The sequence below is a fragment of the Meleagris gallopavo genome, chromosome 1, assembly GCF_905368555.1.
Source record: "Meleagris gallopavo chromosome 1, MGAL_WU_HG_1.1, whole genome shotgun sequence".
In the NCBI taxonomy this organism is placed as follows: domain Eukaryota; kingdom Metazoa; phylum Chordata; class Aves; order Galliformes; family Phasianidae; genus Meleagris; species Meleagris gallopavo.
The window spans coordinates 165351963-165379443 of NC_139404.1; the positions used below are offsets into that span (position 1 = coordinate 165351963).

The following is a 27481-nucleotide window of genomic DNA, read 5'->3' on the forward strand; positions in this document are numbered from 1 at the left end:
GCCATAGCTGAAAAAATACACATTTGTAATTCCAAAGGTAATGAGAGATAAGTCCTAACACTGTAAACTGCTGTGTTTTTCCTTAATATCAACCATCTGCTGGAAATGGATGGTGAGAAGGAATGAAACAGTTTTCCTGAACTGTAACATGGCACAGGTCTCTGACCTCCCAGCATTTCAACTGTTGGTCCATAAAACAACATTTTCCAGCAACTTCAGGAGGATGGGAAAAATGAATTGCCCATCACTGACACCTGGGGCTAACGTGTGGCTTGAAGGGTGGCTCATAGGAGTGCTAGGGCCTCTGTGAGCAATGGCACAAGCTGCCTTTGGCTTTGAGACATCCCCTGGTAGCAGAGAGCACTCCCTCTCCCCGTTTCTTTTCTGAACTTCACATAGAAAAGGGAAAAAGGCACGGAACTTAAGGAAGAAGTTAAAAAGAAATGCCCTCTGTGCTTTTTTGTTTCAATACAGGAAAGTAGAAACTTATGGAAGCTGGTATAAGAAACAGAACGAGGCAGAAACACAGAAGTTTTAGTATTAACATCTTTTCTTTATTAAGCTCTTTGTTACTGTGAAGAAAAACTGAAGACCTTCTTGATTTGTTTGCATTTTTATAAGACAATTGTGTATCCAGTTTCCAGCCTCTAAGCCTCATGAATTAAGTCCAAGTATCACAGCATGACAGATCTCATAAGACATCATCTAGAACACATAAAAATCTTACATTTGATTTTTCCTAAAAATTTAACATTTTCTTCCAAAGCTGTAACTCCAATAGTTATAGAGAGAAAAATAAGAATGTCAGCACTTTCTTTTTTCAGAAAAAGGGTACTTTTCCTAGCTCAGTTCCTAGTTTCAAAGGGACATGACTCACATTTTTCTCGCATGCCTGGACACGACAGTACGGTTTGGTAGGACACAGACATGAGTGTGACAGCTTGAAATCCCCAGTCCAGGAAAGAAGCAATCAATTTTCATCTTCCTCATTGATGTGCTCCTCTGCAGTATGAGGCATCCGGACATGTGAGTGAGTGTATGTTTAAAAATGGCACAAAATTATTCTCCCAGAGTCTGCTGTTCATACTCTTCCTCTAACCACAGCTTTCATATAAATCATCCTACGGGTTATATAGGCCATTTGTGTGGAAAGCCTTCATTTCTGGCTGCCATGTCGAAGAATCTTGGGAACACTTGACTTCTTTCAAGGTGTGCACGCTCATCAGCTCCAAAAGCCTGACCACCTTTGAGGATATCATGGGATGAGTGACAAAAACAGCTCATTGCTACTGAAATTGCTGCTCTGGGTAGTGCTGTGGGGAAGGCAGCATGCTGGGTGCCATGGCCATTGGCAGCCCAGAGAAAGAGGCTGCTGGTGGCTGCAAGTCTCCTGTGCTGCTGAAAGTTGTTCACATTTGAGCCTTCCTGGGAAAGCAAGGGCAATCTAAATTTCTAATGCAGCAAAACAAGCAGGAAAAAGAGAAATCAAAGCTTACCTTCAAAGGCCCCTTTTATGCCTCATTAAAAAACTGAGAAAGACCCAAGTGGGGTCTAACCACTCAGTCCTTTTAATCTCCTTAAGTCTGCTGTGGGCTTGCTTGGTTGTTTTTTTTTTCCTCTGGTTTGTCACAAACCTGTCACAGCAATAAGTGCTGACAGCCATGCCACAACATTGCTGAGTCCCCAGTTCTACACCAGGCAGCATGGCCTAATGCAGCAAACTCCTCTTCCCCACCCACTACCTCCTAGCTCTGGCAGGCTGCAGACCCACTTTCTGCCCTGGACATTTATCCAGGTACTTAGCAGAGTTTGTTATTCTTGCAAGCTTTGACAATCTCTAGCAATCTCAGAAGTGTCTGCGACTCTGTATCTGAAAAAGAAATGAAGAAGTCTCCAGTGGGCAGTCATGGCTTGGCTACTATAATATTGAAGAGCCACACACTCTGCTACAGCCTTTATAAATATGTATCATTTAAAATTTATTTGACTTTTTCCAGCTAATTTTTTGTACTTATATAGATCTGGTTTGATAATTGTTTTCTTCCTTGGAATACTTCGCCTTCACTAAAGTTCATTTCTATTCAGAGACCAGATGCATCCTCTAATAACAATTACGTAGCACAGAGCAATAAACCTATTGTTTAGCCCAGTAAATCAGGCTGTATAATCAGAGAAGGCAGATTGTTATTTCTTCACCGTACATTTGTAATGCTTTGTTTGACTTCTTATAGGCTCAGGCGTATATATGTACATACACAAATATATATGTTTCTATGCTTTGGGCATGGCAATCTGCAGAACAAAAAGAGCAGAGCCCCATGTTAGAGAAGGGCTGCTGATCCAGCATGACAGTGCCCATCCCTGTAAGTCCTGGCAATGGGGCCTCTGAGCCCCCATCCTGCAGTCCCAAGGTTGAGCAATGAGAGGATCACTGGTGCTGCAAAGTTGAACACCTTAACAAGAATGCTCCCCAGGAAAATGTGTCAGAGAATAATAGAATAATAGAGCAATAGAACAATAGATTTCTTTGTTGCAAGGGATCCATAGAGTTCATCTTGTCCAGCTCCTTTGCAATGAACAGGGAAACCAACAGCTAGATCAGGTGCTCAGAACCCCGTCCAGCCTGGCCTTGAATGTTTCCTGGAACAAGGCATTCACCACTCTCCGGGCAATCTGTTCCAGTGCTTTTATTGTAAAAAACTACTTTGTTATACCCAGTCTAAATCTCTCGTCTTCTAGTTTGAAGCCATTTCCCCAGCAAGTAAAGAGTGTGTCATCCCCATTAAATGCATTTCCCAGGTTCACATCTCTTTGGGACACTCCTAGATGGGTGCCTCTTCATCTTGTAGGCTTCCAACATTAGAACTCGCTCAGCTAACTCTTTTCTCATATAAATAGCCTATTGGCACATAAACCACGCTCAGGGGCTGCATTCTTCCAATAAATTCTGCTCCGAACATCCACCTTTCCCTTCAGCAACAAGTCTTCCAACCATGCTTTTTCACAACAGCCTTCACTCTTGCCTTGCAGCCGTCTGTTGCAATGTTATACTGTGGGAATGGGATGTATATAGATTTATGTTTGGCAGTTGGCACTGCAAAAGGTCCCTGCCCTCCATATTCTGACTCCTGCAATGCTACCTGTAGTAAGCTACCAGCACTTCTTGTTCTGCCCCTTGAACATGCCCAGCTATTTAAATTCTTCCTGTGCAATCTTCATTTCCCTCCCCTATAGCTTATAACTGCACAAGCAGCTATTAATAGCACATTGCTCCCAGAAGACCTGCACTGGAAATGCAGAGACTGGGGTACAAAGAACTGAGAGCTTTTGACACTTTACCAAAAGCCAGTCCAGGCTGTCCCCTTACCAAAAGTGCCATCCCACTGCAGTTTACATGGTGTGCCCAGCTGCATGTGCACAAGTCCCGTGGGCTCTGTCAAGGAGCTGGGCAGCAAAGCTTCACTCTGCATCAGTCTGACTGCCCTCTGCACTGCAGATAGGAAGCCTCAGCTCCCAGAGCCTGGAAAACTGTGTCAGGTTACAGACAAAGAGGAAAAGACACTGGGAGTCAAGAGGTTCAGGCTTGTTTCCCAGATTTGAAACAGTTGTTTCTCATGGCCTTGTGCAAAATGCTTTTTCTCGACTCCCTCTGGGTCCCTATCAGGAAAACTGGAACAGCAGCTTCTCGACTCCCTTCTGTTCTGCCTGTCTCAGTGCTAATGGGAAGAGTTTTGATGAACATGGTAGAGCACACCCCAGCACAAGGACGTCTCACAAGGGCAGTGGGGTGACAGGTACACGTCTTAAACCCCACCATAAGCTCTCAGGTTAGAAGCAGACATTGCCTGCTTAATATCATACTCTGTCCTGTGTACTTGTAGTTAACTTTCTGCTTTATCTGATCACGTGATATATGCAGAGATTGTATTCTGCACTGAAAAGCTGCCCTAGGGTTGTGAGAGGTGTGCAGCCCTGCAACCTCAGGATGCTCTAGGTTCTCTGTCAGGTTTTGATGGGAACACAGCAGGACAAGGCTTATATGGGAACAGAACTTGTCTGGGAGGAGCATGGCATTCACATGGTGATGTGGGATACCAGTAGCAGAGCTTGCACCTCTGTGGTTGCCCATTGACCCTACTGATGTATTCTGAGACCCTTGAGGAGAACATCATTGAGTTCCTAATTCTTTCGGATGTCTGCAGTGCTCTTATAAGAAATTACAGTGCAAATATCCCAGGGTGATTTTCCTGCCTGGAAACCTTCCAGGTTTTTAGCACATGAGTTCCGTTTCATGCTGGGAAGCAAGCAGCTCTTCATATCTGGCAGCATTCTGAGCTGAAATGCCACAGCGGGAGGACAGGACCTTTTGTTTCTGCCTTTGGTATTAATGTCAAAGGAGACTTGGGCCAGCAACTGGGAGAATACTTTTGGAGGAAGTGACTGACCTGTGTAGTGCCTGCCTATGTTGGTGGTGGCAATGGCACCTTGCTCTGAAAAGTGTGGCCCCTCACTATGAGAAACAGATCGAGGCCCTGGAGCGTATCCAGACAAGGACAATGAAGCTGCGAAGGGTCTGGAGCACAAGTCTTATTGGGGAGCAGATAAGGGAACTGGGATTGTTTAGTATGGAGACAAGAGGATCTGGAGATACCTTATCGTTCTCCACAACTGCCTGAAAGGAGATTGTAGTGAGGTGGGGGTTGGCCTCTTCTCTCAGGTAACAGTGATAGAACTATAGGGAATGGCTCCAAGTTGTTCCAAGAGAGGTTCAGGTGGGTATTAGGAAACACTTCTTCTCAGAAAGAGTGGTGAGGCACTGGTACAGGCTGCCCAGGAAGGTGATAGATTAACTGTCCCTGAAGGTGTTCAAGAACCGTGTAGATGTGGCACTGAGGGACACGATTAGTAGGTATGGTGGGGATGGGCTGATGATGGTTGGACAAGATGATCTTAATGGTCTTCTCCAACCTTAATGATTCTGTGAATTCTATGATTCTATGATTCCATAAAAGTTGATCACCTCCTATGTGTCCAGTGTCTCCACTATGGTGAGCTGCAAGGTGCCAACTTCTACAAGGGCTCAGTGCAGCAACAATAGAAATTGCCAAAAAAGCAGCATTTCAAAGAGACTTTTGTATATTGGAATTTTATTAATCTCCAGTGAGGAAAAAAACCCTTCATGGTGATGTGCCAGGCTGGGCTGCAGCCAGCAGACCTGGAGCGGGAGCAGCTGGGTGTCAGAGCACAGTGGAAATGCTGCAGCCAGGAGCTTCACTGCAGACTCACATACCGCAGCCCTCTGGAGAGGATCATCTGCATAATTACAAGGATCACAAATTCTGCACTTCCCCTATCAGTGAGCATTTTCCTTTTGGGTACAGTATGTTCCTGCAGATTCCAACGATAAACTGTCCTAATGGTCTTTGCAGTCATTTGATGCAGCTACATAAAAATGTCCTAGCACTGCGCTGGAAGGCAGCTCCCCTCCGCGTGGATCTGCATGGGAACAGGGTGTGTGCAGCACGTCCCATCCACGGATAAGCTAATCCTTTCTGCAGATTAAACTTGCCAGCAAAATGTAGCCTGAAAAAGTAGTTACCAAGGTTGTTTATTTTTCAAAGGATGGATAAAATTTCAGAGCGATAAAATCACTTCCTTGAAATGCTTTCATTCAAATAATTTACTTCCTTCTGAAAGGTTTAATCTTTCCTTTGCTGAATGTTTTTTTGTTTTTTTGTTTTTTCTTTTTCCTCCTTCCCCAGCAGGGCAGAGCTGGCCGATGTGCAGCTGTGAGCGTGCGCGCGGTGAGCAGGCAGCACGTGCAGTGCCAGCTGTGCCCAACGCGCACCGGCAGCCCTCCAGCAAACGTCCCATTGTGCTGGTAAATATCTCATTGTGCTCGTTCCCAGGAGCCCTGCAGACCACGACAATGAAAATTGTTGTTCAGTGCTATTAGCAAGGCTGCACCCTGACACGGGGCGTGCTGGTGGGTTATACCTTGCGGGAGGTGAGCTGGGCACCCTTGGTTTGGGGATCACCTCCTCCAACTTCTGGGCGAAGGATGTGTTCTTTGGTGAAGGCTGAGCTTCTGTGGTTAATCCCATGTAAGTCTAGGCAAATCACCAAAGAGCACGACATTTGCTAAAAAGCCACAGAAAGCTGGCAGTGCTGGGGAAGCAGTGAAAAATGAATTGTTTTTGCAAAGTCACGCAATTATTTTAGTATGGCTGGCAGCCATCGCCTGTAAAACTCAACAGAGCAAAGAATAAATGCCACTAAGAAAAAAAACCCAAAACCCTAAAGGGTACATCTGTATCTCTGGCTTAAGTGGGATTCTGTACGGTGTTTCTATCCCTGCCATGCACTGCATGCTTACTGGAAAGTGGCTTTGCAAGCAGAGCTATTTCATCCAGCTGCTGGGGAAGTCTGTGGAGTGCTGCAGGACCTCAGTGCCCAGAGGTTGTCATGCTGTCACTTGGGGGAGAACAATGAGGGAAGCACAAATGTTACTCAGAAAAAGGTCAGTGGAGAAAGAAGGGCTGAGCCTCTTGTTGCAGCCTGCAGGACATGCGGACGTCACACCCAGCTCTCTCTGCACAGCAGGTTTGTTGCAGCCTCTTGTATGGGCAGCGTCCTTTGGCTGGGGTTCAACTGGTGGCAAGACCTACTGCTCACACTGGGCAGAAACCAGAACATAGGGGAAATTTGATTCAGAACCCCGTCATTCCGGAGAATGTAGACTCCTCTGCAAATGATGCCAGGCAGGGTGAGAGGAGGAGGACGGTTCAGCTCCCAAGCATGAGCAAGGAAAGCATGGTGATTCCTCATGCTGCTGTGTAAGAGGTGCTGCACACCTCTCTGGCAGGGCTTTGTCCGTCAGTGCAGGTTTATATCACAGCCTAGATGTATCACAATATATATCATGCAAGTTTATATCAGAAGCATAGACGTAATGAGGGATAGGAAAAGGAAGAGCTTAATGGTCTTCTGCCCCCCATATTAGCCACCAGACACCAATACCTCTTGGGTAAATACAGTGGCCATGCTAGACACCCTCTCCCGACTTCTGGAAGTCATAGAGTTGTAGAGTCATTAAGGTTGGAAAAGACCTATGAGATCATTTAGTCAAACCATCAGTCCATCCCACCATGCCCACTAACCACAGTTAGTGCACAGTTCCTGAACACCTCTAGGAACAGAAATCCCACCACCTCCCTGGGCAGCCTGTGCCAATGCCTCACTGCTCTTTCTGAGAAGAAATTCTTCCTAATACCCAGTCTGAACCTCCTCTGAAACAACTCAGGGCCATTATCCCCCATCCTATCGCTGTTACCTGAGAGAAGAGGCCAACTCCCATCTCGCCACAACCTCCTTTCAGGTCACTGTAAAGAGTGATGAGGTCTCCCCTGAGCCTCCTCTTCTCCAGACTGAACAATCCCAGTTCCCATAGCCACTCCCCATAAGACTCGTGCTCCAGACCCTTCGCTTCATTGTCTTTCTCTGGACATGTTCCAGGGCCTCAATGTCTTTCTTGCAGTGAGGGACCCAAAACTCAACACAGTACTTAATCTGTGGCCTCACCAGTGCCAAACAGGAATGACCTGAAGCTGCTTATATCTACTTTTGGATTGTCTGCTGGCCCATTTCCTAATACTCCCAAAAGACCCAGCATGCAGAGCACCATATAGATCTAAGAGATATAAAGAAACATGAACAAAAGCTGAAGGAGTTGAATTATACCTACAAAAGGTTAAGAGGATTTGGTGGAGCTGGCATTGAGTCTATTTCTATCACCATCGTTCCAGTGATGTAAGTGGTAAATAGCACATGTGGATGAAAATCCTAACTAGGCTTGGGTCCATTGCTGACATACTGTGACAGCAGGGCACCGCTGACCACTAAGCAGCTCTCATGTGTCCTTTTTGTTCATATTAGTATTGACATTGTTGATTTTATGTTTTTATGAACTGGATGGACGGAGATGGAGAAAGCTGCAGTAGAGAAAGAGAATCAAATGCAATGAGATCTAAAGTAAATAGAAAAGCACTGGAACAGGTTGTGCAGAGAGGTGGTGAATGCCCCATCCCTGGAGACATTCAAGACCAGGCTAGATGGGGCTCTGAGCACCTGATCTAACTGTAAGTGTCTCTGTTCACTGCAAAGTTGAGCTTCATGACTTTTAAAAGTGCCTTCTAAATCGTACGATTCTATGATTCTGCGTTTTCATGAGGCCAAAGCAGATTTTGGGGGCTTTTGGAAGACCAGGTATTCATCCTGCATCTCAAAGGGAAGACAGCAGAGTAATCCTTGAGAAGCAAGAGCTGCTCTTGGAGTGACTGCATTGCATCAGCTTTCATGGCCTGAGGGTATAACTGAGGCAAAGCCTATGGGAAGAGGTAATACCTGTCAGCAGATCAGCTAAACACCATTGAGAAAAAACAGCACATAAGCCTCCTGTGGGGACGTTCTCCGTCAGGCACTCACTGTATAATATAAATTGGTTTAATATAAATTACATTAGGAGAACGAGGTATAAGTGCCTGATAGGATGATGGCAGGCAATCAGCTCTGAGCAAAGGCAATAAGATTCGGTGGTAGCACTGACGGTTGAAAGATGGAAGCTGGGCAAAAGCACGGGGAGAGGTGATACTGTGCAATCTAAATAGATAAGTGCACTGTGCAGCCAGGTATGGGGCCTGTCATCTCCCATGCCAGGACCACATAAGGGTTTCTGCTGTTTCCATTCCAAGAACTACTTTTATTAAGTACTAGAAATGCAAAATGAACTAAATCATAATACAAATGGGTAGCTACGGGTTAGGTGATTTCCATGTTAGCTTTTTTGTTTTTTTTTTTTGTCTTTGATAACTTTCAGCTAAGCTCAGCATCAACAGACCCAAGCATGCTTAATACAGAAATTCATCATTTTTCAGGCAAAACAGGTAAGACGCTTTACATGTTTTTGCAGATGAACAACACAGAACTAAAGGAAGTCCAAAGCCTCAAGGCAAGCTTGTGGTAGAGTCTGAGAGGAAACCTGAGGCTTCCTCGTGCCCTTCATGCTATTTGGCCATCTGCCCCTCTCTCCTCTGGGAGACACTGTGTGACCTCCACAGAATGCAAGACCTCCCAGAGCACCCACGGAGTGGTTTCCTATGTGAATCCCTATGTAAAACTCTTGGCCTATCTTTCAGGAATTAGGAGATCTGCAAGAAAAATGAGAAATAATTCAACCAGCCTATGGCATGAGAAATCCCTTCTCTCTGTCTTCTGATGTTACGTGAGTACCTGAGTCTTGGTCTCATCAGTTCCAGTTTCTCACCACTTAAGTACTACAAAACCATGAAACAGGAATGTTATTAGGATAAATCCACACATAATTCAGTGGTAGCCATGAATATACATTATATGGCATGGTTACCTCAGCATATAGCAATAAGATTCCATAGCACCAAAGTCTTAAAAGAGAAGAGATTTCAAATTTTATTTCTGTGATGGCATTATCTCATTCATTTCAGTTCTGACTTTCCTCCCATTTCCCTGTGCTTACCTTCCACCAGGATTGACTGTTAGCCCGTGTCCACTGGCTGCACTATTTGGACAGTAGTTGTCTCCTTTGGATTTCTTACTTGTTTCAGCATCATGATGAAAATGCAACTTTGTGGCCTGCATGGAAGAGAATTTCCAAAAACCTCTGGATTTAATAATAATAATTAAAAAACCCTACAAAAATCCTTTCAAAACAGTAAATGATTTTTTTTTCTGAGGCAGATCTCTTTTCAAAAAATGTTCCCACACCTCCCGTAGCCCAGACCCTCCATTCAGAGCTCAAAACCCACAGTCATTCCTACTTCAGTGCAATTACCACAGTGTAAAATTATTCTTATGAAGTTTGAGCTCTTATAAAAATAACAAGCCTTTTTTTTTTTTTTTTCTCCCCACATAAAGCAAAGAAAAGCAAAGGCAGGAAAGGACATGATAGGAGCTCTGCTGAATTAGACAAATACCTTTGGCAGCAAACAATGTCTGGGAATGGAGGATGTTCTTTCTCAGCAAAAGAAAACCAACAAAACTTTGTTTGCAATGATAGATTTGCACATCTCTTTGAAGCCACTGAACTCTGTCCAGCTTCATCCTTGAGATGGGCAAAAGAAATCCTGGAGAAGCTCATGGAAACCACCTTAGCCATGGACAAAAATGGACAACGCAGGAATGAACGCTCAGAGTAGCACCAGTGAGAAGCATAGGAAAGCTTCTGAAAGCAGAGAGTGGAACAGCCAACTAGTAAACAGACCAGAGCTAACCAAGTCCCTGAAAAATGAAAATAAGTCTAGGTTCTGTTCACTTCTGAGTCTAACTCCCATCATCCTGTCCAGGTGCACTGTTTGGTGAACTCTTCCTACATCTTCCAGTCCCTGAATGTTAATTACTGTAAGTATTAATTATTGCCAGTTGAAGGACAGTTCATCATTAAAAGTAGTTAAGTGGAGTGTAACTAGATGTGTCCAGCAGCATTTCCTTTGCACCATGAAGGCACGAGGGAACAATTATTGTTACTCCTCAGGCCTGTGTACACAGAGCCAAAGGGACTTTGAAGGAATCCCCAGGCAAAGACAAGAGTCCAAGGAGATCTTGTAACCAGTGCAGGACCAAAAGCTGCACTTGAAGTTCAGAGCCCTGAGAACTTGAAACAGTACCACTCTCCATCAGTTGAGAAGTGGGAGACCACAATCTGCAGAACATCCCTTACAGGGCAGAGTAACCCAAATGTTATGTGTAGGCTGTTTTGAGTTGATATGCGTTTTTTTAGATGTGTTTACCCACTCAGTCAGATCGGACCAAAGAATTTGAATTCAGGGCTGAGTCACCAGCCTGGCTTCTGAAGCACTCAAGCAGGATGTCAGTGGTGGATACAACCACAAAGACAGCAGCTGCCATCTTGTGTCACCAACCGTGGTGTTAATTGAGACAAATGGCAAAAACCCACTCAGTGCACTACAGTAAACCTGCTCCTGTGAGACTGCCAAGGCAATCTCATGCCAAGTGCTTGCTGCAGCATTTCTTCCTTCTGCAGAAAGCCCTGTGGTGGGGGTCACAATTCAGGCTGGTCTGCTCTCTTCCTATTTCTCTATGGCATCACCAGGGCAGTGGGAGAGAGCTGCTTACTTGGTAGCATAGAGGCCATCCCGAGGCTTAATGGAAACATGAAAACCCTAGCACTGCCCAGTAAGGCCAAGGGATTTCCATCCCAAGGCCCCTCCAGGCAGTTCCCTGATCAGCAGAACCATGGCCAAACATGCAGACACCCAAACAGCATCACTGCAGCAAGCCAGCACGCACCACTAAGCACATTGGACATGGTAGCTTCAAAAAAAAAATCACTTTTAAACAACTAATGCTGTGAACTTCAGTGAGTCTCAGAGCAGCACTCAGTAGCCCTTTGTCTGTGGCAGACAAAAGGTGGAGGTATTGGTGTGCAAGCCTTGGCAATTGGAAAATAGTTTATGCTAGGAGGAGCAAAGAGTGAGGAAGCATTGGTTGTGAGCAATTAAAACATGGTGCTCTCTGAAAGGGTATGAAACGTGACAGACCTGCTGCACTGAAAATCACTATATGAGAACATAATCGCAAAGCAAAGCAATTAATGCTGAGCAGCATCTGCCACACAAAAACCCTCACTGCACTTAATGCAAAGAAGGAAAAAGACACTGAAAAAAAACCCACAAAATAGCAGTCTGGTTGAAGGTAAGAGCGGTCATAAGTGACAGCAGCAGCAGAAGGACCATATCAAATAGGATTTTGATCGTGCAGCAAGCAGCAGCAGCTGGTTGAGTGGCTGAAAGGCAATGAGGGCACACGCTGGTGTTAGTGACAGGGACTTGCCAGGGAGATGTGTTATCCTTGGTGAGCTGATCAACATGCAGCCTGTGCCATGCTGGTCTAATGTGTGATCTTGAGGAAGACGTCTCACATGGTAACATTAGTTTCCTGGTGGGAAAGAGTTGTCACAGGGTCATTGGATCTGTAGAGCACTTTGTGATGCTCGATGAAAAAAAGATTGATGAGGACTGGAACTGGTTGGTGTCTGAGAGCATTTATGCCCACCTGTGTCTATTCCTGCCCACCTCCAGAGTGGCAGAGTTGGCCTTCCAGCAGTGGGACAGTCAAGAGTACTCTGCCTGTGGTTGCTGCCCCATGTTAGAAACCCAGCTGAACCTGTTTTTCTTTTGGTGAATGCAATTGTAATCCTCATACCCAAACCTGCACTGAGCAGCTGTCTTGGTTGCCAGAATGTGCAGGTAAACAAGTTTGTCCTGGAGTCCCACCTTTCCCAGTGCACTCTATTTCCAAGAGTCTGGTCTCTCATCTACAAAAACTCCTTGGCTTTTCTATATTTTCACACTAAATACCCTTCATTCCTTTGCCTCTTATTTTGGATGACTAATTTTAGGTATGGGCTACATGTGTCCAATAACCGCAGGTACACACACAGCTCCTGGCAGAGTCTTTATAGCTAACACCAGAAATCACCACTCCCTGACTGTAGATATGCACCTTTGCTCCACTCCTCGCAACCAAGTTCAGATCCAAGTTCAGAAGGAAGATCTAAATCACAGAATCATAGAATTGTTAAGGTCTGAAAAGACCATTAAGAACATTCAGTCCAACCGTCAGCCCATCCCACCATGCCCACTAACCATGTCTCTCAGTGCCACATCCACACAATTCTCGAACACCTTCAAGACAGTGACTCCACCACATCCCTGGGCAGCACTGTGCCAGTGCCTCACCACTCTTTCTGAGAAGAAATGTTTCCTAATATCCAACCTGAACCACCCCTGGTGCAACTTGAGGCCATTATTCAGTGGATCCTTTCAATATCCTGAGAACCCACAGACAAAACACACATCAGTCCCCAAGCAACCCTGAACATGTCCATCTGCAGAGGACCAAATATGAACAGCAGATCTGAGTCTGATCCTCAGTCCTTCACTACATTGCCTCTGCACAGCTCTTGCTCACCATAACAGATAAGTATGCTCCTGCTCCTACCTGATTTTCTAATCCATCTGGACCCAGGACTCTTCTCATCCTCAGTTAATCCTGCACCTTTGCAGCCAGAGAAAGACATGATGGTGTCAGAATGGAATGCTCTGGGTTACCACTTACACACGATGCCCTCACAGTGGTGGCATTCCCCATGAGAAGAAGCAGCCTGGTCAACCCACGATGGGACACTGCAGTAATCTAATCAGATGGAGATAAGAGATGGGACGAGCTTTGCAGGATCTGATATGGATAAACAAGCCATATGGAAAACTGATACAGACAAGCCAAGGCTTGTTAGTGCTCACGAGAGAATAAACTGAAGCATTTAAATAGCAGCAAAAAATGACCATCCAGAAGATGAGAACTATTGAAATGAGATGTGACCAGCAACTCCTTTCTTAAAACCAAATTGAAGCTTGTTTCATCCATGTCTCCATACTTATCTGCTTCCTTTGGCAGCAGAAGAAAAGCTTGCGTTTGATTAGCTGGCTTAGCTGCACACAGCTGAGAGAGCTGAGAGAATACTTCCCACGGACTAATTTATACCACAAATATAACATATTTTTCTGCTCACAGAATACCCACAAACACATTGCAGTTTCCTTACATATTTTTCTTTGAATTTTTTTGGCACATCTTCATGAATTGTTTGCAAGTTCACTGTTTGCAGGGCTCAGTTCTGGAATCTGGGTGGTTGGTTAGTGGCTGCTGATCACGTACATCACATGCTTTCATTTCTGCTGGTCCCTGGCTGAGGCTGTCCTTCATCCCATCCGATTCAGCACTCTTTGATGTCAATGAGACTCATTCTCTATGACTTCAGTGCACTTGGGTCCAGCCCTTTGTTTGGGAAGGAACTGGGAGAAGCCAGTGCTCTTTTGAATCTCTCAAACTGGGCTAAGATTTATTCAGGAACTCAGCAAACATTCATGCTTTCCCGCAAAAGTCTTTCTCAGCTCTGCTCCTAAGAAAAACTGAAGTTTTTGAAGATTTATGGGAGTTAACATTTATTTCCTTGGATCTCTTATAGTTATTCAGACCAGTGCAGAACGGATGTAAAATGGTGTCCAGCTAAATCTCTGGGTTCTGATCCCACAGTGGTGCACTCATTTAATATCAGAGGAGGGAAGGAGGAAGCTCATCACTTGGATGCAATGTTTGCCTTTGATTTTATTTCAGCTTGAAGTCCTGTCTGCACCTCAGTTTGTGGAAGCCCACAAACTACAAGCTCAAAATACCAGAAGACAAACTCCCCACAAACTCTCCACAAAGCATAACTCCCCAAAGTTCTTCCCATCCATCTACCCAGGCTTATGGTCACCAACAACTCCAAGCACATCCTTACAACAACTGGAGAGAGCTGCATCAAGACATATGGCTCAGCTTTTTGTTCTCTGGAGCATTATATAGCACAGGATGCTCAGCATTCGGAAAACATCCCCACACTTGGCAGGAGGACTGGTTGGGCATCAGAACAGGCTGCCCAGGGAGGTGGTGGAGTCACCATTCCTGGGGGTGTTCAAGAACCATGTAGATGTGGCACTGACGGATATTGTTTTGTGGACGTGGTGGGGATGGGCTGATGGTTGGACTAGATGATTTTAGTGGTCTTCTCCAACCTTACTGATTCAATGATACAGTGGCAAGGCTGGGGACACTGAGCAGCACAATTCCAGATGGCAGTACGGTGCTGGAAGGCAACAGAAGAACTAGGGAGGATGTGGAGTATTTTCTTTTCCTGCTCCTCCTGGGCAGAGCAGTGCTGGCAGCTCATTTAGCTTTAAGGCTGTCCGTACGTTGAAATACAAATTGTCTTCTCTTCAAAACCCGGTTTAAAAATAGCACTATTTGAGGAGTATATAAATAAGTAATCATTTGGAACACAATATTAGAGCACCCTTCTTTAATTAAATGGTTGCTTGATGCATTTCAAAGCTCTGTTCTGACTCAGTCTTCCTGCACCTCTGTACTTTTCCTGTTAGGAACAAATCTCATCTAACTGCACCATGAATTTTAAAGCAAACTAGATGGCACAGAGTAATAGGGCTATTAATTGCAAAGCAGTATTGGGACTGGCCCATTCTCACACAGAGGCAGGAAGAAATATCTTCTCAGACACACAAGAATGGCTTCAATGGCCGTCGTTGCTTCCATTTGACACCTGGATTAAAGGAGAACATGGAGAAAATATTCTAATAAGAGGGCACATATTTTTCCGCTCAACCCAGATAACATTTGCTAAACATGGCCAGGAATCTCATTCTGACTATTCAGACGAACCTCTCTTCTGGTCCTAAATACCTCTAAAGGGTGAGCAGAAAGGCCATGGGCTTCTCTTTGTTGCAGTGCATTCTTTGTGTAATCCCGGGATTGGGTCAGGCTTTTTTATAGTATCACAGAAGAGAGGGATGGAAGAGACACATGACGAGAGGCCAGCAGTTCACTCTGCCCCTGAGCAGGATCACTGACTGTTTCACCCACCGGGGCTTTGTCTTGTCTAGTTTAAAATTCTAAAATTCACACCGCTCTTGTTCTTACCCTAGGGAGCTCCGAGAAAGTGTAAATTCCAGTCCTAACAAATATTTCCGGATTGCAAGGCTAAGAGCCTCCTGCTCTTAATTCCACCCAACAACTCATGCTGACTATATAAAAGCATACCAAACACTCCCCTTGGACTAATAGGGCACCACTGCAACCATTTGGCTCCTCTGGGCATATCCAGCAGTTCTTGTTTCCCTGCAGGTCCTCGTGGCAGTGGAGTCAGATTTCCCCAGCACAGCCCTTCTTGCTTCTCATGCAGGCTCGGAGCAGCTGCCAAACAACAACAAACAGAGCTCTTCTTTTTTTTCCCCTGACTGACATGGGGGAAAGGACAGGAGATTCAAGCTGGAAGAATGCAAGGAAAATCAGAGCCTCTTCCTTGGGCTGGTTTGTTTACACACGTGCTTCTGAGGAGGGAGGAAAGGAGAGCAGCTCGTGTTCAAAGATGACCATTTGTCATCTGGTGCGCGTGGGCCTAAAACTTCCTCAGAGCTTGTACCCAAAAGCCAGTTTCAACTGGATGTGGCATGGTTTTGACTCCACACATTGGTATTAAAAGCAAATTTGGCAGCCCTGAGTGGACATAAATATTTCCGTGATAGAACTGGGAAAGAGGCAAGACATGCTGCTTTGTGAGAATTTACTTGGTGTGTTGTCTAACTTTGTACAGTATTTATGTGTAGGAGTACAACTTCTCAGGCTCTTTGGTGGCTCTCATCCTTCCTTATCCCAGGTGATTTCTCTTTCTCCTCAGTTTGAGGCCAATGCCCCCAACCAGACAGATGGTCTCACATCTAAACCAACTTGTCATCCTTTCAGCTTCAAAGGACTGAGCTGGTTCTCACCTTACACATCATCTCCAAATGCTGGCACAGTGGAATTTGGCCAAAGCTCGTGGGGCATCAGCCCCATTTGGGATGCATAGCACACATGACCCCACCACAGCTCCCTGAGAGGCTGTGGAGCTCAGCAGTTGGTTGGACTTAGGAGCAACTAGAAGGCCAAGTGCAAAGATGTGCTCAGAGGCCTTGCAGAGATCAGCTGCTTCTGAATCCCATCTTTACACCCCCTTTGAGTTAACAGATGACCCTTTTGAGTTGCCAGGCACCTCCTTTTTGTCCTCTAAAATATGACCTCTGCATTAGGATGATGCTTAAGCATTGTGCTGCTCCTTTTCACATATTGTCTGTTGAATTCTATCTGAATGTGCAGCGATATTCAACAGAAATGCTGATGTTCAGAGTAAATATAGACGTACCTTTCTAAGTACACCTTGTAAAGCTATCCTGAGCTCTCTGTAATCTAACCCAACTGTCTTGGCTGCTGCTGTAAACATCAGTGTGCCTGACGTCAAGTACAGATGCTGAAGAAGCATTGGATGGAAGGCTGCCACAAGAGGGGATCACACAGAGATGCTTTGCTTTGGCTTTCGGACCTCCAGGTTGGAAAAGGGGCAGTGCCTGGGCAAGCAGGAATAATGAATACAGAGCACATGGCAGGGCTGAAGTAGGGGAGAGGCAGCTCAGGACAGGAAAAATGAAGTGGATTCCTCTGAAAGTAATTTTTTCATTTAAGCTTAAAAAGAGGGAGTAGAGGTACCGCAAGGTACTGCCTCATCTTTCTCCTTACTCTTGTGTACTCTGAGTACAGTAATTTCACAAGAACACGGTCAACATCCAGAAGCCATTCTCCATTACACAGGATCTTCTGTTGAGTTGCTTGAGGCTTGTGTGGTAACAGCTTTATTCAAAATAACAGTGGTCCATCTTTTATCAATTAGGAGAACAATGACAGAATCATCCCTTACTAATCCCTAATCCTCTCCACAGCCGCTTCAGATTCCCATTTGCAGAATTCCTGTTTTATTTACATGTTTTTTGGGATGGCAGCTGCAGTTCCGGATCCAAAATCTTTCAGATCCTAACACACTTTCAGCCCCGTAAGGAAAACAAACAAAAGACTTCAAAACTAAACGTTACAGGAATAACCTGAATAGAGTTCCATTTAAAGATAGAAATGTTATAACTGCAGTAATTATGAGTTGTAAATGAGGTATCAGCCATGCTCCACACGTGCTTGTCTATAAGGATTCCACTGGATTTATTTCCCTTCACAACAGATCACAGTGTGGCCAGATGATTGTTTAGCCTGTGTCCAGACAGCCTTTGGTGTTCAGACAGGCTGTAGGGTGTCTGTCTGTCCTACAGAAAGAAGGGTCATGCAGGCACTGAAATCTATGGCACTCCTTCATAGAGTAGACAGGGTTCAGATAGGAAACTTGGAACCATTTGCAAATTTTTGGTTTCTATCCTGTCTCGGGTCGCAGTTCCCTGGCAGGCACTATGACATCACACAGTATTTGGTATTCTGGTCGGGTGCCTTCTCCAAGGCTGATGATAATCATTGCCTACAGACTGTGTAATGAAGGGCAAAGACGTTTCCTAAGTGTGTTTTATAACAGTCTTCTTCCTTTCCTGGTTGTAACCAATTCTGTAGGTTGCCTGGCTTGGAAACAAAGCCATCAAAGACGATGGTTCTAGGGTTGGCCCTCAGCAGCTCTGTCAGCATTTGCTCAGAGAAGCTCTCTTCAGCTATTCTTTTTCACCCTGACTGTTTTTCCAGACAGATCCCTACTGAGCTGACGTAGTCACACAGCAAATTGCTAGAAGCAGGCCAACATATGGTATCACTTAGGTACAGTGCAGTCCCAGTGCCATTGTAGTGGTACTTCAGTATCTCTGATTCCACTTCTCATCTCAAACAGACAATTCATCTGTGCACAAAAAAGAAAAGCAAGTAGGTGCTTAAAGAAAATTCTGCAGCCCATGGAAAGAGTTTGAGTTCCATACCATGCTTCATGCCTTCAAGAGGTAGAGCATTCAGGCCAGGAGCATGATGCCCAAGAAGCAGTTGGCTCTTGTGGTAATCTAGTTGCTCTGCTACAGAGTAGGTCAGTGAGATGTTAAATACAAAGAGCTTTCAAGTCTTTAAAATTGGACTTCTGCACAACTTAACTAGCTTTCCTGACCTAATACAAGAAATGTAATCCACTGCAGATATAAACAAATCAGACAGATATGAGCCACTGAGATCTAATGGGAAACCACGAGTCCCATTGAGACCATATCTCAGTTTTTCAAGCACCAGCTCAAAGTAGGATTGCCGGTAGTGCAGCAAGAATCTGATATGTACAGGGAAGAAAATTCTGCTATTTGGCAACAGGGAACTACTTGAGACCTTGTCAGAAATGATGAGTAAAAGATCTCTTGCACCAATGTGTGGTGGCAGGGCAGGAGCAACAGCTGTCTGAAGGGGTGGCTGAGGTATTCTGCCATTAAGTAAGGAGCAACGCTGTGTTTGGAAACCTCATACAACCCAGTTCTCTGCCATTCAAGTAGCTTTTGGAAAATCTTCCAGAAAATCATTTTCCTTTAGCAGGAAATCTAAAGGTGCTCGAGGAGCTCAGTCTCTTGATTTCAACAACAAGATGTTCACATGCACCCCAGCACACATTCTCAGAGGTTTCACAAAGCAGATTTTCAGCTGTGGGTAACTAAAGATATAGACATACGACTATATTTGGAGCCACAAATGAGGCACATCACAACTACCGAGCAGCACACGCTCCTTTTTCCTGTTAAATTGACTTGTCTGCTTTAGGACCATCAGCTTCCGACACCCACAATTAAACTGTGAATTTTCTAAGGTTCGTTAGACATCCTTCCACAGGGAGGCCAGCACTGCAGAACTCATGGGGCCACCTCCTCCACAACAGGATCATCACTAATGAGAACGTGTTATCCTGCGTTTTTTCCAAATCAATCATCATCTTGCTCTTTTTTGGGTCCCTAGCTTCAAGTGATATGAAGTAAATGTGGCCTTCCAAAGGTAGGGGTTCAAATTAAGTTCATCTTACAGGCACCTGATTCTGGGCAACCAAAAATGGGAGCACCAAAAACAGAGGTGTTTTGAAAGCACCGACTGCCGTAAGGGAAGAGTTTGGTTCGTTTCCTCTCTGAGTGCTCTTCTATTGACTCAGTTCTCAAGCAGTGGGAGGTGCTGGAAGGTTGTTTAAACACAAAAAAGAGAGACAAGGAGATCTCAAATAAGGCATAAATACTGTAGGTTGACCTATTACTGAAATGTTTACTATACAGAATTTTGTTTAACTTCAGTCCTTAAAGAATACAATTGGCTCCTGAAGGCATTTACGAGACTGCATCCAGACAGCAAGCTGCAGCTGTGCCAGCACTACTTGAAGGGCCACTGGGGACTGTGCTGGAGCCCTGTTCAGGCAGAGGAAGCAACTGCCATGGATCTGCTGTCCCTGTTCACTGCAGAGGAGTTGGACCAGATGACCTTTAAAAGTCTCTTGCAACTCAAACTCTATGATTCTATGAAAATAAATGGACTCCAGCAGCTCAAAGAGGTACCTGACATTAACTGTCCCTGAGCCAACTTCAGGAGGGCTTAGGATGGGGTAAGAAGCACAGCCTGATCTGAAAGATCTCTTCCTTCTCTATTGGTTGGCAACCCTGCACACAGCATGGAGGTTGAAACTAGATGCTTGTTATGGCCCTTTTCAACCCAGGCCATTCTACGAGCCTGGGTGAGGACTGCAGTCGTGGATGCAGCAGGAGGAAGACACAGACCAGTGCTGGAAAAAAAAAAAAAATGAATGAAAATCATACTCATTTTTAACCAGCAGCACAATTTCTGTATCACAGAAAAGCCATACAAGTCACACTGAGCCTTCTATGATTGGTATGCATATGTTTAGAGCATTGCTTCAGGAGAGGGCAAGAGAGTCTCAGGACTGTGGGAGCCCTTCCACTTATAGCTATGAATTAATTCTAATTAGCCTTAGAAATGAGCCTCTCTGGCTCTTTGTTCTCTGAAATTGTGCTTTTCGGAGACAGGCTCCTCAATTAGCAGCTAATTATGATGGTCTTGCCTCCTTATGGATAGATGGGGCATAAAAAGCCACAGCCCTTGACAGCTGTGGGAGATCTGCCTTCAGCTTGAGAAGCAGAATTATTGATATCGATTTCAAGGGTCTTTGGCTCCTGTCTGTAAATCCCTCGCAACCTGAAACAACATTGTTTGTGACACTACTGAGAATTATTTGATGCTGTGAGCTCTGGAAAATACATCACAACTCCAGCCCTCACCAAATGTGCTGAAATCAAAAGTAGACAAGCTGTATGCCTGATGGCATGTCTCTCCTCTCCTCTTCTACAGCAGTGAATGAGGAAACCAGATGCACATCCCGGCACATTTTGAGGAACAGCTAGGTGTTTCCAGGCTGTGTTTTGCTATCACCTGTCTTTCTCTTTAAATGTTGTTGCACAATGATTTTAGTAAGGCTGCCCAGCGAGGTGGTGGAGTCACTGTCCCTGGAGGTGTTCAGTAACGGTGTAGATGTGGCACTGAGGGACATAGTAGCTATGGTGGGGATGGGCTGATGGTTGCACTAGATGATCTTAATGATCTTTTCCAACCTTAATGGTTTTATGATTCTACGATTCAGCTGTCCATAAATTTGTCTAACTTGTTCTTGAACATGCCAATACTACCCGCACCTTTAGTCTTTTGCAGGAATGAATCTCATGGAGTCACTGTAAGAGAAATGGGCTTTCTTTCATCTAAGATCCTCATTCAAACATTATTTTTCTAGTGTGCACTCTCACTTTCAAGCTGCATGCAGTTCTTCGTTGCATGCAGAAGGAGAAAATGGTTTGTTTGTTTTTTAATCTGTCTGTACTAGGGTCTGTGTGTACAAGCAGTACTTCCTGAAGGACGTGACAGAACTGTGCTAGCAGCACGATTTTCAGCTACTTGTAGATATACAGTTGCTCTAACATAACTGGAAATGCAGACTGCTCTGCTGTTCTCACGTTCTTCTTGTATGACTCTTTCACTGGAGATCTCCATGGAGCAGTTATTGTCTGATATTTCCTTGGCAATACCAGAGGGGGATTAGCAGCATTGAAAGGACTGCAGAGAGGACTCCTTTGAGATAAAATTTCTCTGCAGTTAAGCTACAGATAAGATGAATGCCAGCTCCAGTTGGCCACATGCATTCCTCCATTGCAGATCTACATCTGGATATGAACTTTGCACAGATATCAATTATTTCCATGCTGCTGTAGAAAGAATCCCTAGACCCTGACTAAATTTCAATCTCAACTAAGTCACACATCATATCCTTGGTCCAGAGTGTGGAAGGCAAAGCCCTGCTACTGGTTTTGTGCATAACAGCACCTCCTTCCTCATATTCTAGGAAAAGAGTGACTGAAGCTTTGTTTTTGTGTCACAGGCACTCATGAAACACAGTATACACACTGCTGTTTCATTATAGCTCCAGGTATCTGTAGATTCTCTCCCAATGCAAAAATTTCACAGAATCACAGAATCACAGAATTGTAGGGGTTGGAAGGGACCTCTAGAGATCATCGAGTCCAACCCCCCTGCCAAAGCAGGTTCCCTACACCAGGTCGCACAGGTAGGTGTCCAGGCGAGACTTGAATATCTCCAGAGAAGGAGACTCCACAACCCCCCTAGGCAGCCTGTTCCAGTGCTCCGTCACCCTCAGCATAAAGAAGTTCTTACGCACATTCGTGCGGAACTTCCTATGCTGCAGCTTATGTCCGTTTCCCCTCGTCCTGTCTCCACGTACCACTGAAAAGAGACTGGCCTCACCGCTATGGCCGCCACACCTCAGATATTTATAAACCTGAATCAGGTCCCCTCTCAGTCGTCTTTTCTCAAGGCTAAACAGACCCAGTTCACTTAGCCTTTCTTCATAGGGGAGATGCTCCAGGCCCTTCACCATCTTTGTGGCCCTCCGCTGGGCTCTTTCCAAGAGATCCCTGTCTTTTTTGTACTGGGGAGCCCAGAACTGGACACAGTACTCCAGATGAGGCCTTACCAGGGCAGAGTAGAGGGGGAGGATCACCTCCCTCGACCTGCTGGACACGCTCTTCTTAATGCACCCCAGAATGCCATTGGCCTTTTTGGCCACGAGGGCACACTGCTGGCTCATGGCCAACCTGTCGTCCACCAGGACGCCCAGGTCCCTCTCTGCAGAGCTCCTCTCCAGCAGCTCATCCCCCAGCCTGTATTGGTGCATGCAATTATTCCTCCCTAGGTGTAAGACCCTACACTTGCTTTTGTTGAACCTCATCCGGTTTCTTACTGCCCAGCTCTCCAGCCTGTCCAGGTCTCGCTGAATGGTAGCACAGCCTTCAGGCATGTCAGCCAATCCTCCCAACTTCGTATCATCGGCAAACTTGCAAATTTATGTCCTGAAGGGAAAACAATCAACTTTAGACTTAATTAGATTACAAAACAGTTATGCTGTCAAATATCTTTATGAAATTTTTTAGCATTTCTCTTTCCTACAGAAAACTGAAAGTATTTGTAGCAGCAAATTAATGTAAGATGGGGGTAAACACCCATGAGAAAGGGCAGCGATGTATTCGATCCCGCCCTGGGCAGAGAAAGGAAAGAGATAAGCTCTCCAAGTCTCTTCCAGGATAATTTATGTGAGTTTATTAAACAAACTGAGAAAGTACACCTCTCTGCTTTTGTTTCACGAGGCACTTGTCAAGCACATCTGCTAGGCAGAGCTGCCAATCTGCTGCCTCTCTCATGTTGTACGCTCATATTATAAGTGTATGAGCTAGTTGCTTTCAAAGAGGCAACTTACAGGATCCAAACATAAATACTGCTGCAAACAAAATGCTTCCCTAAATACTCTGAAATCCAAACGTTCGTCCTTAGCAACATAATTCAAGCTGGTGATATCAGTGGGAAAACCACTATGAAGGGCAAAGAGGAAGAATGGAGAAAAAAAAAAAGAAAGAGGCAGGAAGGGGAAAAGTGTATCAGAAGAAAACTGGAGCACTGGATACTCCATACTTACAACCACCAGGGTGTCTCCACTCCATCATCACAGTGAAAGGAAGACCCATCATGGCAAGGAGAAACTGCAACAGCCACTATGATGGTGAACAATCAAAGGAAGCATGAGGAACTGAGTCAAGAAAAACAATATACTGGCAAACACTAAAAAACAAGAGAGAAACTTAAGTGTGTATGCAATAGCATGCAGTGTTCCGTAGCATTCTTAATGCTCATTTTTAAATTACCCTTGTTACCAAACAAAAAACAATGGGTTCTTTTACAGAACTCAGAGTTTCTACATAAGGAGCCACTTTTCTGTTTCCTATGAATGAGCACACTACACTTGTTCAGGTCTGCTTTCTGCTCCTCTTCCCTTGCCACCCACCTTCTTACGTGCCCAGATAAGCTGTTGAGAACCAAGGACGAGTTTCCAACCCTTAGAAGTCACCCTCCATGAGCTGTAATCACTGATCTTAAGCAAGGCTTCCAGCCTGCCCTGGCTGCAGTGTAAAACACAAGTATTTAAGTGAGCCCATTTTATCAGGCAATTGAGGCACGCTAAGAGCACACACATGGTTAATTAGTATAGTTCAGCCAACAGGCAATAACTCATTAAGCTACAGTAACTCGACTATGTTTGATCATGTGCTTTATGCCCTAAGGTACTTCATAAGTAAAGCAGTAAAGTCAACTTATCTACCATCTCAATTCATAGAATAGAATCATAGAATCATAGAATTCCTCTCTCACTCTTTTTTTTTTCTCCTAACCACACAAAATCGTGGTTAAACCACAGGGGATAATTTCTGGATGCAGAATAGTTCACCACCTTCCTCTTTTTTGGCAGGCTGAGCACATGTGAAGATTGTTATCCAGTCTCCTTTCAGCTTTGCCCACCCCAGGCTAAAAACAAATGCGTTCCCTCCTTCCCCACAGGCACTGCGCTGCCGACATCCTCTCTGCAGTGTGCTCCCCTAGGGACTGCCTTCTCCTATTTCCCCAGGTGTAATGCCAGAAATGGGTCCCAGTGATGCAGCTGAAAGGATTAACTCTCACAACATCCCTTGCCAGCACAACCCAGCCCAATTCTTCTTCCCTCCACAGCCATGCTGTTAATCCATCACAGCCCTCAGCTCCCAGTGCCACCTGGCTGCTCTGTCCCACCCTGTACCTTTATAGCTGGTCATTTCCACCTAAGTGCAGATTTGCACTTATCTTCCCTAAATTGCATCCTGTTTATTTCCAGATCATTCCCCTAATTGCTGAGCTCTCCCGAGCACTAATCTCCTCTTCCCCACTGTCTCTTGCTCTTAGCTGACACTAACAAAGGGGCTGCCCATCCCTTCATCCACTTCATTAATGAAAATACTGAATAGTCCTGAATCTAGGCCATATCCCTAGAGAAGCAGCTCAATAAATCCTTCTAGTTTGACAGGATTCACTTGATAACTGCTCTCTGAGTACTCAATAATTGTGTCTAACCTAATTCTCCCTATTTTTCTTACAAAAATAAAGCTTCTCCAAAGATACTGAAGTTACAGCAGCAAGAAAACCTATATTTTGCAAAGTTAATGTTAAGGTAACATGTAGAGGGGGAACTAACATTAATGTGTCAGACCTGACTTCAGCTGTTTTCTATCTGGAGTATTAGTATGTAACCAAATGTCACAATTAACCCATTGCAAACCCATTCCAACATTCACCAGAAGCATCTACTGGTGGTGCCCACTGCAAATAGGATGATGGACAAGATGGATTTGGGAATAATTTAGTGTAATGGTTCCTAAACCATGGGCTTCCCAACTTCCATGAGCTTTGGACCAGGCCCATTTGAGTTCCAATTTGCTTTTCATCTCCAAATACAAGGAACGGGTTTTCAACAGCAACCTCCACTCCTGCATAGATAATGCTGTTAGACTTTAGAGTCAAGATCTGAGGGTTTGATGGCTTTTTTTTTTTTTTTTTTTTTTTTTCCATTTTTATACATTTATCCTCTATATATTGAGGAAAGGGTTTCCAGGAGGGGAAAGGGGAGACTCCTATTTCATTCACTTGATCTCTATTAATGATGTGGTTTGCATAGTGAAATACACTGTGTAACAAATACAGATACACAGAGACATTTTTATTCTTCTCATCATCCTGGAGAAAAGGAGCATGAAAGAAGGTAAAACAAAAATGTAGCCCTAAATACCCATGATATTGCACAGCATGGTAATAAAATATTGCTCACTTAAGCAGGAGCTTTTGAACTGCTCACTAGAGGAGCCCTTCCTTCTCAGTTGGTTTTTATAGGCAGCCTAGGGAGATTATGTGCTTAAGTTAGTCATTTAAATTTAGAGAGCTTGAACAAACATTGCAAACTCCCCTTCTCTCTCCCAGAAGAAATAGCTCACGATGACATAAGGGCATGTCATCATACCATAAGAAAATAAATATGATAAACTCAGAAGTATTTCAGTCTTTCTGAAATCTGGTGGGTGAGCTTGGTGTGTTTGTTTTTTTTTTTTTTTCTTTTTCTTTTCTGTTGTTCATCTAACATCAATTGTGCCTAATGACAGTAACCAAGCAGATGATGTAAATCAAGCGAGTGCATTTCTGATCGTTGGTCAAGCGCTCGCATTGTGCTAATGAGAAAAATCAAGTCAAAATATTTTTTCCATGGCTCCCGGTGGAGGTCAAAGCATATGCCCATTTGTACTTCCTCTAGCTCTGCAGGCAGCTTGGCGTCCCTTCCACAGGCAATGAGTCCTGCCAGAAAAGCCCATCAGGTCTTTCAGGTTCCCACTGGCAGGAAAAGTACCACACTCGATGCACCAACATTTGGAAAACAGAGAATGGACTGAGTCTCAATGCCCTTGGAGTCTCCATAAATCACTCATAGAAAAGAGCAGGGATTTAGTTGGGCAGCACATCGGAGGAGGACCTCCAGAGTCGCTATAGAGAGATTTCATCACAAGGAAGGGAGGCTGAGCAAACAGCGAGGATGTCAACAACATCCTGTCCTTGCAGAGAGGAGAACGGCTTTTGAAGGAATGACAGAGCTTTGGATCTCAGCTCCCCGAGGCAAGTTCAGGCAAGTTCAGACTCATTGCTTTTGTACGATAGAAGGTTTGGGTTTATTATTAGATCGAACTCAAAAGAGCCTTGCCAAGTTTGAAAGTTCATGATGTTTCAAGCAAAAAAAAAGGAAGTCTCTTACCTCTCACAGAGGCTCGTTTCTCCGTTATGAAACAGCCCAGGAATTGTTTAGCTCTTATTCCCAGTGATGTCTGGAGCATGAATGGAAGATGGCTGGAGAATAGCCTGCTGAAACCCGGAGGCAGATCTGCCCTTCACAGCCGCGTTTCTCCTCGGAGTGAAATGCTCATTTCCCAAGTTTGTTTTTTTGCACTGCGAATGAGATAAACATTGATACAGCACAGACAAAATAGTCTGCTGTGAGGCTCATGCATTACCGACTACTCAAATGGGAGAAGACAGAGAGGGAATGTAATTCATGCAATCTCAAGGTTTGCTACCCTTGCTTACAGCTCTTCCTCACCCTCCCCAGGCCCTCTCTCCAAGCCATCTAGGCACTGCCTAAATCTGAAGGCTGTCCCTGAGCCTCATCACTCTCAAGTGGACACATCTTCTGGTTTCCAGCCCTAGACAACATCAGCCAGTCCATACCCTCTTGGATGGGGCCCTGGGCAGCCTGGTCTAGTATTAAATGTGGAGGTTGGTGTCCCTGCAAGTGGCAGGGGGTTGGAGGTTCATGATCCTTGAGGTCCCTTCCAACCCTGGCCATTCTGTGATTCTGTGATTCTGTGATACCCAGTGATTTCGTACCCACCATGTCCCCAGATTAAATAGCTCGTTCCATTCCTTCGGGGAGAGACAGCAACTGGAGTTCCTCTCAGTCTCAGATTTGCTAAAGAACATGATCCAATACCTTTTATTCACTTTCTATTATTTATGTCGTTTTTTGGTTGTTTTTTTT

General features: G+C 44.7%; 1 long non-coding RNA gene across 13 annotated transcripts in view; it reads right to left on the reverse strand.

The window, feature by feature from the left end:
* Positions 1-553: 553 nt before the first annotated feature.
* Positions 554-27481, reverse strand: part of LOC116216197 (uncharacterized) — a 42746-nt gene continuing 15818 nt past the window's right edge. For 6 of the 13 annotated variants that reach the window (XR_004158623.2, XR_004158621.2, XR_014880993.1 and 3 more), the window contains 3 exons: positions 26702-26892; positions 23519-23594; positions 7366-22898 (listed from right to left, as the gene is read on the reverse strand). This is a non-coding gene — a long non-coding RNA (uncharacterized LOC116216197). Of the gene's footprint in view, positions 1426-4981; positions 6900-7365; positions 22899-23518; positions 23595-26701; positions 26893-27481 lie in introns of those variants that run through there. The other 7 variants (XR_014880999.1, XR_014880994.1, XR_014880997.1 and 4 more) reach the window with 7 other exon arrangements.